General features: G+C 46.9%; 1 protein-coding gene and 1 long non-coding RNA gene across 3 annotated transcripts in view; one reads left to right on the top strand and one right to left on the bottom strand.

Moving 5' to 3' along the window:
• CTCF (CCCTC-binding factor) overlaps positions 1 to 4,348 on the bottom strand; it is a 45,471-nt gene extending 41,123 nt beyond the window's left edge. Inside the window, exon 1 of one of the 2 annotated variants that reach the window (XM_004459681.5) lies at positions 4,164 to 4,348. The gene's annotated coding sequence lies outside the window, so the exon portion shown is untranslated. The remainder of the gene's footprint in view (positions 1 to 4,163) is intronic. The other variant, XM_058279851.2, reaches the window with a different exon arrangement.
• Positions 3,531 to 14,042, top strand: LOC105746237 (uncharacterized). Its single transcript, XR_001118678.3, has 3 exons — positions 3,531 to 3,627; positions 13,155 to 13,196; positions 13,915 to 14,042. It is a non-coding gene; the product is annotated as an uncharacterized lncRNA (long non-coding RNA).
• The last annotated feature ends 1,669 nt before the right edge of the window (positions 14,043 to 15,711 follow it).

Raw genomic sequence — 15,711 nt, forward strand, 5'->3', positions numbered from 1 at the left:
TAAAAGAAAAGCACAAATCATTTTATGAAATAAACATGTAGTATGAAAAATAAGGGCAGAATGAAGACTGATCAAACTAAGGGAAAAAATATACCTGTTAATATTTCAGTCACTAATCTGGTCATTACACATAATTCTATCATGCCAATTATGAAATATTCACTTCATTTTTTTAGAAATTTGGATATAGAAAAAACTAAAGATTTGTCATTATTACAACAGTACCCACTGTAACCTTATGACCAAATAATGACACATAGCTATATATTCAAAACTTTTTTCTCAAAAATTTTTCAAAAAAAATTCTTATAGCTGTAGTGACAGTTCTTTAACAGTTTATTTCCTTATCTTCAGCAACTAGTGGTTTTTCTGATGAAATAAATTTACATACAAGTAAAGACTGTACTTTTCAGTTTAATAAGATAACTATAGGGGAGAACTTTCACTGATACTGAAAACCCTAAAGCCCAGAATGAAATGCCTTTTTTTAAAAAACAATGGAACAGCCTGTTGGCTCACATTTTTTCTCCCTAAATTATAAATAAATATGGGAATCCCCTATATTTTTTATGTTACATTTGTGTAATCTAAGTATCTTAAAAAAAAAAAAATTACAAATAAATGAACTGTCAAGCTCCAAGCAAAGAGAGCTGAACTTAACTCCATGGTGGGGGGGACCCAAAGTGAAACAAAAGCTAAATAGAAATAAGGAGTTTCTAAGAATTTGGCATATGAGGTACAACTAAGAGGGAATTCATTTCACAATCTCTAAAGCCCACAAAACTAAGCTGATATAATGCGTTCTTAGATGAAGCTAAAAAAAAAAGCCTCTACTGAGAGGCAGTTTATAACAATACAAATGGAGGATTAGGGTATTTAGTCCAATAAATACTTCTGTATTACAGTCCATATATTGTCACCAATATGCCTTAAAGGGAACAGGACTTTATGTTCCTGAAAATTCTAAAGGTGGCCAAAACTAATGAACAAATGTGGAAAAGATATCACTACCCTTGAGCTATGTGTTGGCAATCTACATGCTATGTCACAATTTTGTGCTTAAAATACTAAATCACTGAGGAATGTACAAAGATAATGCCAGAGAAGATCTGAAGATTATGACTAGAAGAAGTTTAAGGGTGATTAGAGGAAGTTTAAGGTTGACTAAAATAATATGATTCTTAAAAAAAGATACATGGCATACCAAATCTATATATCTAGTGGAGAACCAGGGTCTTCCAGTTATATGTTACTTAGTATTGCTATTACTCTTTCTTAACTTAGATATTCTCTCTCTCTTTTTTTAGGAGGCACTGGGGATTGAACCCAGGACCTAGTACATGGGAAGCAAGCAGGTAATCAATAGAGCTATACCCGTTCCTTCACATTATCTTTTAATATCTTAAAATGTGAAAATCTTAGTTGTTTGAAGAAGGATCTAATTTTTGGCAAAACAGTTTAAGTCATCTGGAGCCAAGACATGTAAAGAACATAGATGGTCAAGCTTGGTTTCTAATTTAAAAAAATAAGATGCAGCTATAAAGTAATGATGTGGGGTAGCGTCAATGCTAGCAGCATCCCCGAGGCAAGTAATGAGTCTCTTAAGGTGATTTTCTGCCAGCAGGCACCACTGCGCAAGGCTCTGCCACAGCACTCCTCCCCAGGGCATTACTCAGTCACAGGTGGCTTCCTCTACTCTTGAGAACACCCCAAGCCAGCAGACGCCCCAAGCAGGTGCTGTCATTTTTTAAAAAGTCTTTTAAAACAAAATCCTACAACTCTTAGAATTTGGAAGGATCTTAATGATAACTTTTACAATTACTTTTAAATAAGCAGTATTTTCTTATATAAGCAAACATTCCTGCTGTAGTAGTCCTTCTATATTGCTTTAAATATAAGTTCCTCTGGATTACCTCATATTCTTATTCTCTCTGTTGATTTAACTTCCCAATAAAACATTGTATGATTTCTCGCATACAGGAATCTCATAAGGACAGCAACTGTATGGACAAAGTGTGTGGTCTATACCATCAAGACAATATAAATGAGGTATAAGACCAAGATGATGAACAAATATGGGACAATGAAATCAACAAGTCATGTGGTCTGCCCAGCACAATGCTAACCTAGGAAAACAAGCTTTACTCCCCCCAGCTCAATTACTGAAAGACCTGCAGGATTTTAATTTTTTACGGTGTGGAGGTTATTTTATTAAATAAAATATGCCACATGCCACCCACGATTTAAAAAAGCAAAGTAAATTATATAAATGGACTAAATTATTAGACAATTAGAGGAAGTTCTATTTCCAAGCTCAAACTTCCATCAAAACTACTGCATTTTGTTCCTCAGTGCAGTTTTTGGGGGGAGGAGGGCAAGAATATATTACAGAGTTCAGAAAAGAGATGGTGAAAGACTCTAGTGGAGGCAGACTGCTGCAAAAAACCTAGAGATTGAGATTGCATACCATGGACTAGACAATTTTGCTTAGTACCAGCTTGTTTTAACTGTTTTTAATTTCCTCATAAATTTAACATAGCTTTTCTTCCTAAAAATGTTAACCCACACTCTTTTCTCCAAAGCAAACAGAGTTGATAAATACTGCACAGCACTGTATGAAGGTATGAGAATAATTAAGGAGAAAACAAAACAGAAAACTCAGGTTATTTAACAGGAAGCTTTTAAATGATGCAAGAAGACAAGTAAATTTTTAAATATATGCCCTATTTAATGGCTTTTTCCTCCTCTAAGGACGTGGAATCTTAGCTTTCCTAAACTTAAAAAAAAAAAAAAAAAAGGCATGAAAACACTAAGTGCCTGTTTACTTAATGCAGAAATAGGGGCTACAGGAAGTCAACTACTAAGGAGTAGTTACATTAGACGTAGATATTTATAAACCATCTGCAGCGAGTGACCCAGGATTCAATTGCAACATCAACCCTCATATTTCAGCGTATGGGCAAATTACCAGTCGAGTCAAGAATAAATTCATTCTGCCCTAACTGGCGCTTCAGATCCAGTTGCACAATCCCGGGGCAGAACTGCCTTCACCTAGCCCTAGAGCATCAGGTACTAAGTGGTGTACTAAGTTAGCATCAGAACATTTAAATGCGGGAGGGCATCTCAGGGGTTGCCTAATTTAATTTAATAAATGACAGCCCATACTCCCGGATTCAGGATTTTGTCACATCACTTGAGATGAGTGAAATTAAATTTTGATTCTTTGAGATCTTTTATCGCACAAAGCCAGGTTGCTATCAGTCCAAGGGGCTGCGGGGTCCGAGCCCGGCTCGGGAAAAAAGTACTTGGTGAGGACCTCGCGCCTTTTCCGCCCAGGGTAGGGGCCGCGCGAGGCTGGTCTGGCTAGGAGCATCCGTACAAGTTTAGGGGCGCAGCGGGGCCCTGGCGGGGGCGGCGAGCGCGCGTCCCCCCGCCCGCTCAGGCGGCGTCGAGGCGCGAGCAGCTCAGCCAGCCTTGCAGAGGGAGCTCTCGGCAACTCTGGGGTCCCTTTACTCGCAGCAGCGCCGCCTGCGCCACTCGGCGGAGACGGAGACCAGCGGCGGCGGCTACCGCGCGCGGACTTGGAGCGACAGCAGAGCGGCGGGGAAAGCGCGCAGGGGCGGCCAGGTAGGCTCCCGGGACCGGCAGCGGGAGGATGGGCAGCCGGGGACGCGTCGGCCACAGCCCGACACCCATACCACACGGAGCCCGGGCTGCTCGCACGGCGGCAGCGGGTCCGAACCCTTGAGCGAGGCGCGCGCGAAGTCGCGTCCCGGCTGGGGTCACCCGCAGCGGGAGGGGAGGAGGACAGAGGGCGGGCCGCGGCACGGGCGATCGGCCGGGCCAAGAGCCGGCCTCGAGGGCAGGAGACAAAGGAAGGAAAATGGAGTCGCCAAGCGCGCGGGCCTCTGTCGCCGCCGCCGCCCAAGGCCTAGCGCGCCGCCGGGAGGGAGGCCTAGCAGGCGGGGTGGGTGGGGGGGCTGGCCCGGCCGCAGCGGCGACGGGCAATGGCGGCGGCCGCGCCACAGCAGGGACGGTAGAGGGAGACAAACACCCCCCGGCGGCGGTACTGGCGCCGGGCTGCAGCCAGCGCCGACCGGAGCGGCCCCATCGTGACACCTAGAGGCGGCCCGCGAAACCTCCTCCACCCCGGGCCCCCTTACCTCCGCGCCACACCCCCCGCGGCGCCCGCTTCGCCGCCGCTCCACCGCTCCGGCCACCCGGCGTCCCTGGCCAGCTCCGCGCGCCCGCACCGGCCGCCGCTGCCGCCGCTGCCGCCAAAGAAGCAGCTCCGCGCACGGTTTAATCGCTCCACAGGATCGGACACAAAATGGCGGCGGCGCGGTGCAGTGCGCCTGCGTCGGCGCTGCCGGGGCCGCGGGTGCTGATAAGGGAAAGGACGGGTGGGGGGGCCGGCCGGGCGAAGAGGGGAGGGCGGGGGAGGAAAGGTGAGGGGAGGGGTTGGCGCGGGGCAGCATGGGAGGCGGCACCGGGCGCCAACTTTCAAAAGCCGGCGCGATGGCGTCACGAGACGCGCCTTGAGCCGCGTCACGCCGCACGCACTCTCCCGCGCCCTCGTCCCGTCGCGCGTGGGCTCCGTGGACGCCGGGGCATCTGGGCTCTCGCTGGGCGGGGCTGAACCCGGATTCCGGTCCCCTTAATCTGGTTTCCTAGCCGCAGCCTCCCGCTAGCTGACCCGGGAGGTGTCTGAGGGCGGAGAGAGGAGGAAGCTGGAAGGAGCTCGCGCGGGGTCGGGCCGTAGGGCTGGGGCGGTTTCTGGGCGCGGCCCCGCCCCAGTCTCCGCCCTCCTAGGGCCGAGTCGCGGCCCGCCACGGCGTAAGGCCCGGTTAGTCCCCGCTCTCCCGGCTCCTTAGACACGGTCTAGTGACAGAGAGGAGGGCTGTCCTTGCCCAACAGCTTTCGGTGCTCTGTCTGCTTTAGAGGACGGATTCCTAAAACGGATGCGAGGGAAGGGGGCGAGGCCCTCACTCTGAGACCCCAGCCCACGTCAGCCCAAATGGGAGACCCGCGGAAAACCAGACTTAACGCTTTGACAAGACCACAGCATTCGTCTCTTACCGGAAACACTTTCTATATTCGGTGCAGTGTAATTCTGTATTTTAAAACGTGTATTTCTTGTCTTGCCCAGGAACTGTTAACTTCTCTGTGGGCGGAGCCTTTTTGTCCCCCACAGTGCAACCTCCCCTTTCCTGGTCCCCAGGAAGCACCTGCTGATCTTGATCAGCCAACCTTAACGTTGGCCAAGGATTGACTGGAAGGTGTTAATGGTGGCTTCGGAAGAAGAGCACTTTGGTACTTCTGAGAATCTGACTTAGGACTGTATTCTAAACACCCTTACCTTAGGTCTCACAAATAACAAATGAACCCAACATCAGTGGGGCAGACTCCTCCATGAGAATGCTGGCCCAATAGTGACAGATCTGTTTTTGTTTTTTTTCCCGGCAAGAAATCCAAAAATGTAAAATGTAAAATCTCCAGGTTTTTAGATGTTGTCAAGTAAATCAGATACTTTTAAATTGTGTGGGCTGATTAAAGCACATGTGTGGTTGTCAGTTTATGACCACTAACTTTAAGAGTGAAGAGAAGTTCCAGGGGTAAATCCTGGGACCCTCCAGCATTTAGATATAGGGTACTAGAGGAGACCGAAAGGGAGCAGTCAGGAAGGCAAAAGGAGATTCAAAGAAGTGTTGAGTTGTGCAATCCAAGGGCAGAGAGAATTTTAGGAAGGAGAGGAATGGCGACCTATGTCTAGTGCTTCTGAGAGGTCTGGTAAACTTGGGTCAGAGACTTGGCTGTTGGGTTGGTCACCTTGGAGGTCTCTAGGAAATATCATTGGTGACCCTGGCTTAATCACCTTCAGTAAACTGGCGATGTGGTCCTGACTATAGTGGTTTGAAGAGTGGACAACCCAGTGAGGAAACAGAGACAGCACATATAGGCATCTTTTTTTTTTTTAAGATTTATTTTTTATTTATTTCTCTACCCTTCCCCGAGCCCCCCCGCCAGTTGTCTGCTCTCTGTGTCCATTTGCTGTGTGTTCTTCTGTGTCCGCTTGTATTCTTGTCAGCGTCACCCAGAATCTGTGTCACTTTGTTGCATCATCTTGCTACATCAGCTCTCCATGTGTGCGGCGCCATTCCTGGGCAGGCTGCACTTTTTTAGCGCTGGGTGGCTCTCCTTACCAGGCACATTCCTTGCGCATGGGGCTCCCCTACACAGGGGACACCTCTGCGTGGCAGGGCACTCCTTGTGAGCATCAGTACTGTACATGAGCCAGCTCATCACATGGGTCAGGAGGCCCTGGGTTTGAACCTTGGACCTCCCATGTGGTAGGCGGATGCCCTATCCATTGGGCCAAATCTGCTTCCCCGTATAGGCATCTTGAGAGAAGTTTTGCTGAAGAAGAGAACAGAGAACTTTGGGGATAACTAGAAAGATGTGGCATCAAGAGAAGGGAATTTTAAAGCCTGTAGTGTTCTAGAGCATGTTTGTGTGCTTTTGGGAGTGATACAGTGGAGAGGAAAGATATGTGATGAAGGAGAGAAAAGGCTTGATCTTAGAGTGAAATCCATGGGAGGATATAAGAAATTGAGTCTAGAACACAAGAGGATTGACTTTGAATAGGAACAGGGATGCTTCCATCATAATAATAAGGGTGACAGGTGAAAATGGATACAAGAGAGGGAAAGCAAGCTTACTATGTAAACCTAGTAGGACTGCGTTAGCGGCACGGGATACTTATATGAGTTTTGTGATCATGAGTTTTTAAAATTAAACCCATTGACCTAGTTGCGTGTCTTTTCTCCAGGAAAATTCAGCTGCTTGGGTATAGGCTTGATGAAAAGGGATAATACGTTTTCTCAACACTGGAACTCAAGTGTGCTGACTTCTAATCCTGGGTACTTGCCTTATATGATTAGATACTCTTCTAGAAATGTGTAAGGTATTTGGAAAATTAACAAATGATCCAACTTTTTCTAGAAACCAAATTATCCCACTTATCTCTTAGGTATAAATTAGGACTTAGCCATAAAGAAAAGGCAAACTTAGAGGAAAATTACCAAACAGATAACTCTGGAATATTTGTGTTTTGCGTTTTCTTCAGCCCCACCCCCACCCCAAACCACTCCTGGTGTACTTAGGCACTTGTATACTAGATATCCCGAAGCTGACTTGCATCTAAAACCTTAGCTTCTATTTTTTTCCAGTATATTTAATAATTTAATTAATTCACTTTTTCTAAGACCACGTCAAACCATTATTAATCTTCTCTTTAAGAGTAAGCTACAAAAATATCTATGGCTTTATTTTGGACAAATATAAGGCAATGTATTGGGAGGGGAACCTCAACTATATTAACAACTGTGTTTGTAACTTAATAACTATATTTGCAATGACATTAGTTAGAAGCCAGGAAAGGACAAGGAGTCCATGTGGTGCTTTGACACAGGGCTGCAAAAATACTGAGGATCACTAAGAAGGAACAAAAGGAAATGTTTTCTTTTCCTTGTAGGAAATTGAGATGTATCTTACTTTGTGGAATCAACTGTGTGAAGATCTCCAGATGGTAAATTCCAAAGACAAAGAATGGAAAGTCAAACCAAAAAGATAGGATGTTTCAGACTGAAGAGAAACAAGCTGAGAGGGAAAAGTAATATGATGAAAGCCTGTGAAACAGTTGGTGTGATAAAGATAAGGACAGGTCTGTTCCCTGAACTGCAATTCCAGACTACCCCACCAATGAGAACTGGGAGCCCATTCTGGTTTATGAAGGGTAGTTTTAGACCATTACCCCCAACAGGTGGTACAGGCTGAAAATATACATAGATTTAATATTGGCAAGGTTGTCATGTATGAGTGATGCATTAAAGGAAGTGGGAGATTATAAGGGTAATGTTTTAAGACTGTGGTATAAGGGAGGACTTTTCATGCAAATTGTCTCCTAGATTTGCAGTCCGCAGGAGCCTCACTGGAGATGTGTGGTTAAATCAGGCATTACCAGCAGAAGGCTGTTTGATCTACTACATGGCATTGGTGAAGTTATTACACTTCAGATTTTCGCCCTCAGGCTTGCAGGCAGGTCCAGAAACCCAATTGTAGTCTGTATCCTGAGAGTGGATTCCATCCTCAGGGACTCATCAGTTTCACAAGATAAGGTTCATAGGATAAGCAGAGTGCTGCTTTACTAACTGGCAAGTGGGCTGCATCCTCATGCTGGCAAAAGGCATGTTCTCTTCCTGTAGGAGACCGTCATTGGAAGCCAAATTACTGGAAAGCTTTTGGTGAGTAGCGAATTAGATTAAGAGGTACTAGTTATATAACTGAAATGTTTACCATTACTGTTTCTGAATGCTGGAGCCTGATTGTTCTGGATTCAAGTCCTGTCTTGGTTCCTTATTAAATACATGATCTTGGGTGAATTAGTAACCACTCAACTGCAGGTTTTTCCTCTAAAATAAGATAATTGTACTCCACACGGTGATAAGAATTAAATAAGAAAATGCAAGTAAGCTTTTGTATAGTTCTAGGCATCAGTAATCATACAATAAATGTTAACTATTATTATTCCTCTTTTTTTTTTTAAGATTTATTTTATTTATTTATTCACACACCCCCTCCTTGTTTGCTGTCACTGTCTGTTCTCTGTGTCCATTTGCTATGTGCTCTCTATGTCTGCTCGTCTTCTCTTTAGGAGGCACTGGGCCAAACCCAGGACTTCCCATGTGGAAGAGAGGCACTTTGTCACCTGAGCCACCTTAGCTCCTTGGTTTGTTGTCTCTCATTGTCTTTTCTCTTTGTTGCAACATCTTGTTGCATCAGCTTGCTGCACCTGCCCAATGCGCCAGCTTGCCTTCTCCAGGAGGCACCAGGAACTGAACCTGGGACCTCCCATGTGGTAGGCAGATGCTCAATTGCTTGAGCCACATCCATTTCCATATTACTCTTATTTTTATGCTTCCCATTACTTAAAACTCCACCTTCTGGTCTTTTAGCTTCATTAGTGGAACCAGTTAAGTTATCAGCCAGGCTTTCTCTGACTTGGGAGCCATTCTTTCTGGGAAAGGCATTCATTATGCTATGATTCTCAGAGAACAATTGTATTTCCAAAATCTTCCTTGGCTCTCATTGCTGCACCATGTAATGCTTGGAATAATCCTGATAACTTACATGATTTTTTTGAACAAGAGAATTGACAAACAAAGGGGAGGTGTGTTTATTTCCTGAGAAACAAATAGACAAGAATCTTCCTGTTCACTTTGGGTAAGGCCTAAATTAATACCTCAACTCATCTATTGTCTCTGTGCCTATTAGAGGACATGTGTGAGACATGATCCAATCCAGTAAACATTTATTATGTACCTGATGTATACAGCTCCCTTTGCTATCACTAGGGATACAAAGATGACCCAAGATGTGCCTCCTGCCTTTGAACTCAAAGTTTAACTGGTAAAACTGATTAGGAAAAAAGAGGCAGAGAGATAAATGATTAATGTGATCATTGTTATAATGGGAAGAAATAAAAAGTGTTTTGGGCTTACAGATAAAGAAGCAAGTCATTCTCCAGAGGCGTCTTATTTTAATTGGATCTGATTGGATCAAAAGGCATGTCAGTGAAGAGCTATAATTCAAGGGCAAAAAAGTTCACGAGTCTTTGGGGATAGGAAGTCACACCACACCATTGGACTAAGGTATAGAGTAGTGATTCTAAACCTTATAAGACATTTAGAAAGCTAACAAAATCTACCAGCATCAGCTGCCAAGACCAATCACTTCTAACATTTTTTTCCTACTTTTTCTTTTTCTTCTAACATTTTAAAGACCTGCCTTTCTACATCCATCTGCTGAGACATGGGAATTTTTTTTTCCTCACTGATGTCTGCTTTCTTTAGACCACTGTGAAAGCTATATTTCTTTATTACCTCTCAGTTCAAATTACTGCTTTCTGAAGTCTAAAGGCCCCTCTGCACATTTGGGAGGTAGTTAGTTTTGTCCTCTGTATTCTTTCCAGCATTTTCCAGGTATGCATAGATTACCCTGTAATAATCCATCTCATTTATACATTTTTCATTTTGCAAAACACCTTCATGCTTGCCCTTTGACTTGATGTTCCCAGTTGTATTTGGTGAGCTAGGCACAGTTTTGTATTAAACTCAAGAAATTACTTTGCTCAGGGTCAGCTAGTAACTTGTTGGCAAAACCAGAACGAGTACTTAGATCTTCCAAGCCCACCCTGCCTCTTCCTGTTCTCTCATTGGCTGCTCAGAGCTCCTCACTCTGTCAGATAACATTTCCATTTTTATAGGGATCCTCTGGAGATGATGCTTCAGCTCAGAGGCTGCCTTAGAGGGGAAAGGGAGGTCCATCAAACAGGCACTGAGCCTCTCTGCTCTCCCATCCTCTCCCACTTCTCCCAATTTTATGTGATTTGGTAGTGGTGGTGGGGTAGATTTCAGTCCCTAAAACAAGTTAGACACCACTGCTTTACCCCAAAGGAAGGGCTTTAATGGCAGAAATTTCAGATACTTGAGCAGACAGAATGCAGAGGTATTTGAGGAGCCAATTTATTAATCTATAAGTATGTCCTGAATAACTCCTCAGGGCCCAGGTCTGTGCTCTAGGGTAGGAAGTTAATACCAGAGATAGATGATGTCCCTAGTTTTTGAGTGCCTTATATTTTGTCTATTAGTCTGAAGAGACCTCACAGACCTCATGCACGTTAGTAAACAGAAGTCAAGGATGAAGAGGCAAGTGAAAAGGTATGGGCTACATGTGTGGGAAGAACAGAGAGATCACTGGACATCACTGTAGTCATATGAAACTTCCTATTAAGCAAGGATGATTCTCACACACCCTCTCTTCTTGCCCTAGACTCATATGTCCAGCTCCTTTCTGGCCACCTATTGGATGCCTCCCAGGCAACTCTTACCCACCTGGTCACTGTCCTCCCCACCTGCTTCTCTAGGGCTCCTCCTTCAGTGAAAGACACCACCATAACCAGGCCAGAAACCCAGGCTTCATTCTTGCTCTCACCTCCCGTACCCATCAGCCACCACACTTGTACCCTGTATGTTCTGCCTTCAGAACATCTCTTCAATCTAACAACCTCTCCATCCCCACTGCCCCTACCCTGGCCGAGGTCACTATCACTTCTGACAACAGTCCCATTCCTGGCTGTTTCCAGGCTCCTCCCTCTACACTGCCAGGTGACCTTTCCAAAGCGCAGACATGATCACAAAATTCCCTTGCTTCAAGCCCTGGGTGGCTCCACAGTGTCGTAGGGGTAAATTCCAAACTCCTCAGCCACTCCCCAGGCCACTCAGACCAGGCGCCTGCTCACCTCTTTGGCCTCATTTCTAATTTCCCCTCTGGGCCCTGTGGATTCAGCTTGCTTGCCTCCACCAGACTGCAGCTCTGCCTCCATCTGCTGTGCCTGGTCAGGTTTCTGTTCCATTCCTTAACTGGGTTCCCAGTAATGAAAGTGCATTCTGAAGTGTGGTGTCCCATGGAGGTTAGAGGGGAGTTCTTTGGGTTTCCAAACTTTTTTGGTATTAAACATATGGTACTTTTATACTTGAAATGTTTTCAGATTATGTTTGAGATGAGACTCAGACATCAGTTGGAGAGGGAGGCTAGAGCTAGAGATAGGCTTTAGAGGTATTCATTCAAAAACTATTTCTTGGCCACTTACTTTGATCCTGGCCTTGGGTGCTGGGGATAGTAAAGGCAGATGCGACTTGTTCAAATAGAGAATCACCTGGAGGATGTGTTAAATATATATATTCCCTGGCCCCACCCAGACCTGCTCAATTTCAATCTCCATGGAAATTCCTAGGTGAACCTTAGAAACTGGTGAGTGGGAAAACCTAACCTGATTTGATTTATTTGAAGTACTGAGAATAGACAAATCTATAGAGATAGAAAGTAGATTAGTGGTTGTCTAGGCCTGGGGTGGGAATCGGGAAAAGAGAATGGAAGGAATTGAGGATGATGGCTAAGCAGTGCAGGGTTTCTTTTGGGGTTGATGAAAATGTTCTAGGGAAGTGGATGTGGCTCAAGTGATAGAGCTTCTGCCTACCATATGGGAGGACCTGGGCCTCCTGGTGAAAAAGAAGAGAAAGCGTGTCCACGTGGCAAGCCAATGCCTGCATGAGTGCCCGCATGAGTGTCCATGTGGTGAGCCAGTGCCCTGCGCAAGTGAGTCACACAGCAAAATGGATGACACATCAAAAAAGAGATGAGGGGAGAGTCAAGGTGAAGCGCAGCAGAAACCAGAAACTGAGGTGGCCCAATTGATGGGGAACCTCTCTCCCCATCAGACCTCCAGGATCAAATCCCAGTGAATCCTAGAGGAGAGAAAATGAGAAGAGAAGACAACACAGACAGCAAAAACAGCAAGGTGGTAGGAGGGGAAGGGGGGGAAATAAATCTTTAAAAAGAAAATGTTCTAAAATTAATTGTGATGATAGTTGCACAATTCTGGATATGCTAAGGATGCTTGAAGGGGAGGAGGAGGAGGCTATAAGGAGATTCAGAGGCAATGACTGGAAACATTGGTGTTAGCCATAGCAATTCATCTGCTTATTCAACCACTGTAACTGAGCATTTATTGAGTGTCCCTGTGCCCCTGGTATATTCAGAGACAAGTGAGACTTGGCCCTTGATATCACACTTAGATTAGTGGCCATCACCTGATCTCAACCTTCTGAAAGAAGAGGCCTTTTTCTCACAGGTCAATCATGGTCTTATTTTTCTAAATGATAATTGTGCTTCTTGAGCAGTTTATCTTTTAGATTGGAGTCTTTCCCAACTTACTCATATCAGCCAGGCCAGAAGTACCTTTGTCAGACCTTGGTACCCACGCCGGGCAGCCAAGTCAAGAGCCTTCTGTCCGTTGGGGTTGGATGGCCTGAATAGGACATCCCAGAGCTGAGAGGGAAGGGTGGCAGGGAAGGAGGGAGTGTGTCAAATGTCTAGATTCAGCACATTGTACTCACACACTAGGCACAGAAACACACAAGGAAGGCACCCCCGCTCTGTGGGCGAGACAAAGAAACAGTCCTTCCCACATGCCAACCCATCTGCTTCTTTGCCTTCACAAACATGCGTTTTTTCTTCCTTTTTTCCCCCTGCAGCTTTGAATATGCAAGGAAGAAGAGTGGGAGACAGGAGAAAAGGTAAGGATGGGAGAAGGTGAGAGGAAAGGAGGGAAGTGAAGAGGAAGCCCCATTGACCACCAAAACAATAAATTGTATCCTGTACTCCCTCGGCCTGGTCCCTTTTTTGCGGTACATACATAACAGTTTCCTTCAGGAGAGAGCCCTGAAGACGATAGCCAGGGCACGGCTGTGGCCTCAGTGGTACAGCACTTCTTGGTGGTCGCAGGCCTTGTAGGCCCACCCCCATTTGGCCTCTCACTGAGGCTGACACAGGTTCCACAGGATAGCTGGGCACAAGCTTTCCCTGCCATGCTGCTGTCTTGATTCCTGATGGTGTCGTCAACTTCCCATCAACTTGTGCAGCAGGCTTTTGATTATCCTGAGTCCAAGGCAGCAGGAACAAAGGGCTCCCCAAACCTACCTGACAGCAGGGCAGGACGTGGGGAGTACTGTGGAGCAGCTTTGCCCTGTGTGAAGACCTCTGAGGGGCACCTGTGAGGCTGTGCGGGAAGGGGCGCAGGGAGTACAGGAAGGAGAAAGAGTTCTCCTTGCCCTCCAGCATCTCCTAGACATGGGTGTGGGCCTGGGGTCTAGGAGGCCCATTCAGCCTGACTTTGAGTCACTGGTGGAGAAGATCAGGTGGCTGTTCTGGGGCTAATCTGTACTGTTCTGAGCAAGCTAGGCTTGAGGAGGCAAAGGCCTGAGTAACTGTGCCTTTTTTGTCTTGCCTTAACAGGCCTCCATCTCTACCTGGCTGTGCTCACAGTGACCACATTCCAGCTCCTGCCCACCCTGACCCTTACACCCATTCTCAGCCGAAGCAGAATGCTAGGGTCTGGCCTCAAGAATCCCCTTATAGAGGACAGAATTAGGGGCCCTGTCTCTTCCCAGCATTGGAGAACAGGGCTATAGAGCCACTTATTCCCAGAGACAGCCCCAGTTGGCCCCCAGCTGGTCTCAGGGCATTTTTTCAACCCCCACATTTCTAGCTCAGGCCCTGCTATCCTGTGGATTGAGTTGTGAGCTGACCCAGTCACCCGTTTGCACTTTCCCAGGACCTGGTTGGCCAGTGTTCACTTCCTTTTTCCCCACCACACAGTACGCTTTCGATGCTAGTGGACAGTCTTGCTCTGCCAGTGGAGCTTCTCCTTGTGGCCTGAGAGGTTCCTAGGGGTGGTCTAGAGGGCCCCTTGGGGCAGGCCCAAGCTATGGCCAGCTTTGGGTGCTGGCTTGATCCCTCACTTTCACTTGTTTGCTTCTGGGCCCCCCTCCCCTGCCACCCCCGCTAACTACTCAAAAAGGTGAGCTGCACGATGGTAGCTTCAGAGGGAGCACAGGGCTGTACAAAGGTGCCTGTGGCCGTTTGCCTGTGCCTTCTCCCCTCCCCCCTGGAATAAGCCACCTGCATCCACACACAGGTGTTTCCTGTGCTCCTTCCTGTTGCCGTTTTTTCTGCTCAGCTTGGCTTCCCTAGCAGGTGGCTAAGGCCCCAACCAAACCTCTTCATGCACAGCTCTAAAACACTGGGGATCTGGGTCACCCCCCAGGGAGGTACTGTTGGTGCCTCATTACATATACTCCCCAGTATACCACTTCTGTGCACATGCTGTCAGGCTGCTGTGCTACTGTCACAGGCACTAAGACACCAGAGTAGGCTCAGGAAGTCAAAGAGGCCCTACCTGTGCACTGTCTCCCTTGTCTGAGGATAATGAAAGCTCTGGAGGGAGGGTCTCTTTCTCTGGACTTGGGTGTGGACTTCCCTCAGACTCTCCTCAGGACAGGCCTACCATCCTGAAATTCTACCCCCATTCTCAAGTTCCTCACACAGAACTTTTAGCCTTCTGGGGTTAACAGATGTTCATGTGCAGGCAGCTCTGTGGGGAGCTGAGCCCACTCCCTGGGGCCCCGCTTCCTGAAGCAGCATGGTTGGCTAGCTATTGGCTGAGTCCGATTTGTTATTACAGAGGGAGAGGCAGGCCCGCAGAGGGAAAGGACTCGCAGTTAAGGTCACAGCACAGCCATCCGGGTTTCCTGCCTCCCAGGCCCCAGCTCTTCCTCCCTGCAAGGATCTTGTCTCCCTTGCTACCTAGCCCTCAAGATGCTCCTAGCTCTAAGCACCCTCAGTAGGAAGCAGCCTGGGCCCAGGGTAGATCGAAAAGTCAGGCATCCCCTGAAGGTGTTCTGCTGCCCCCTAGTGGCCCAAACTCCAGCCACACCTGCCTTCCCTGCAAGCTCCTCTTTGTCCCAGGACCATAGATATTCCCAGTCAGGCACTGTTTGGGGCTCCTCTGGGCGAACTCCACCGTTGGGCTCCAGCCAGGGCCTATAGCTCCCAGACACAGGGCAGGGCCCGCCTGAGCTTCCTCGCAACATCCCATGCATAGTGCTCTCTTCTCCAAGCCCTATTCCAGCCGCTGGGCTCTCTTCCACCTGGATTTCCAGGGCAAATACACACAGCGTTGTCACTGCTGGAGTGTGGACACACCAGTGTCAGATGGGACCACAGCAGACGGTATTGTGACAGCAGAGGCTT

Source organism: Dasypus novemcinctus, chromosome 18 (genome assembly GCF_030445035.2).
Source record: "Dasypus novemcinctus isolate mDasNov1 chromosome 18, mDasNov1.1.hap2, whole genome shotgun sequence".
NCBI classification, from domain to species: domain Eukaryota; kingdom Metazoa; phylum Chordata; class Mammalia; order Cingulata; family Dasypodidae; genus Dasypus; species Dasypus novemcinctus.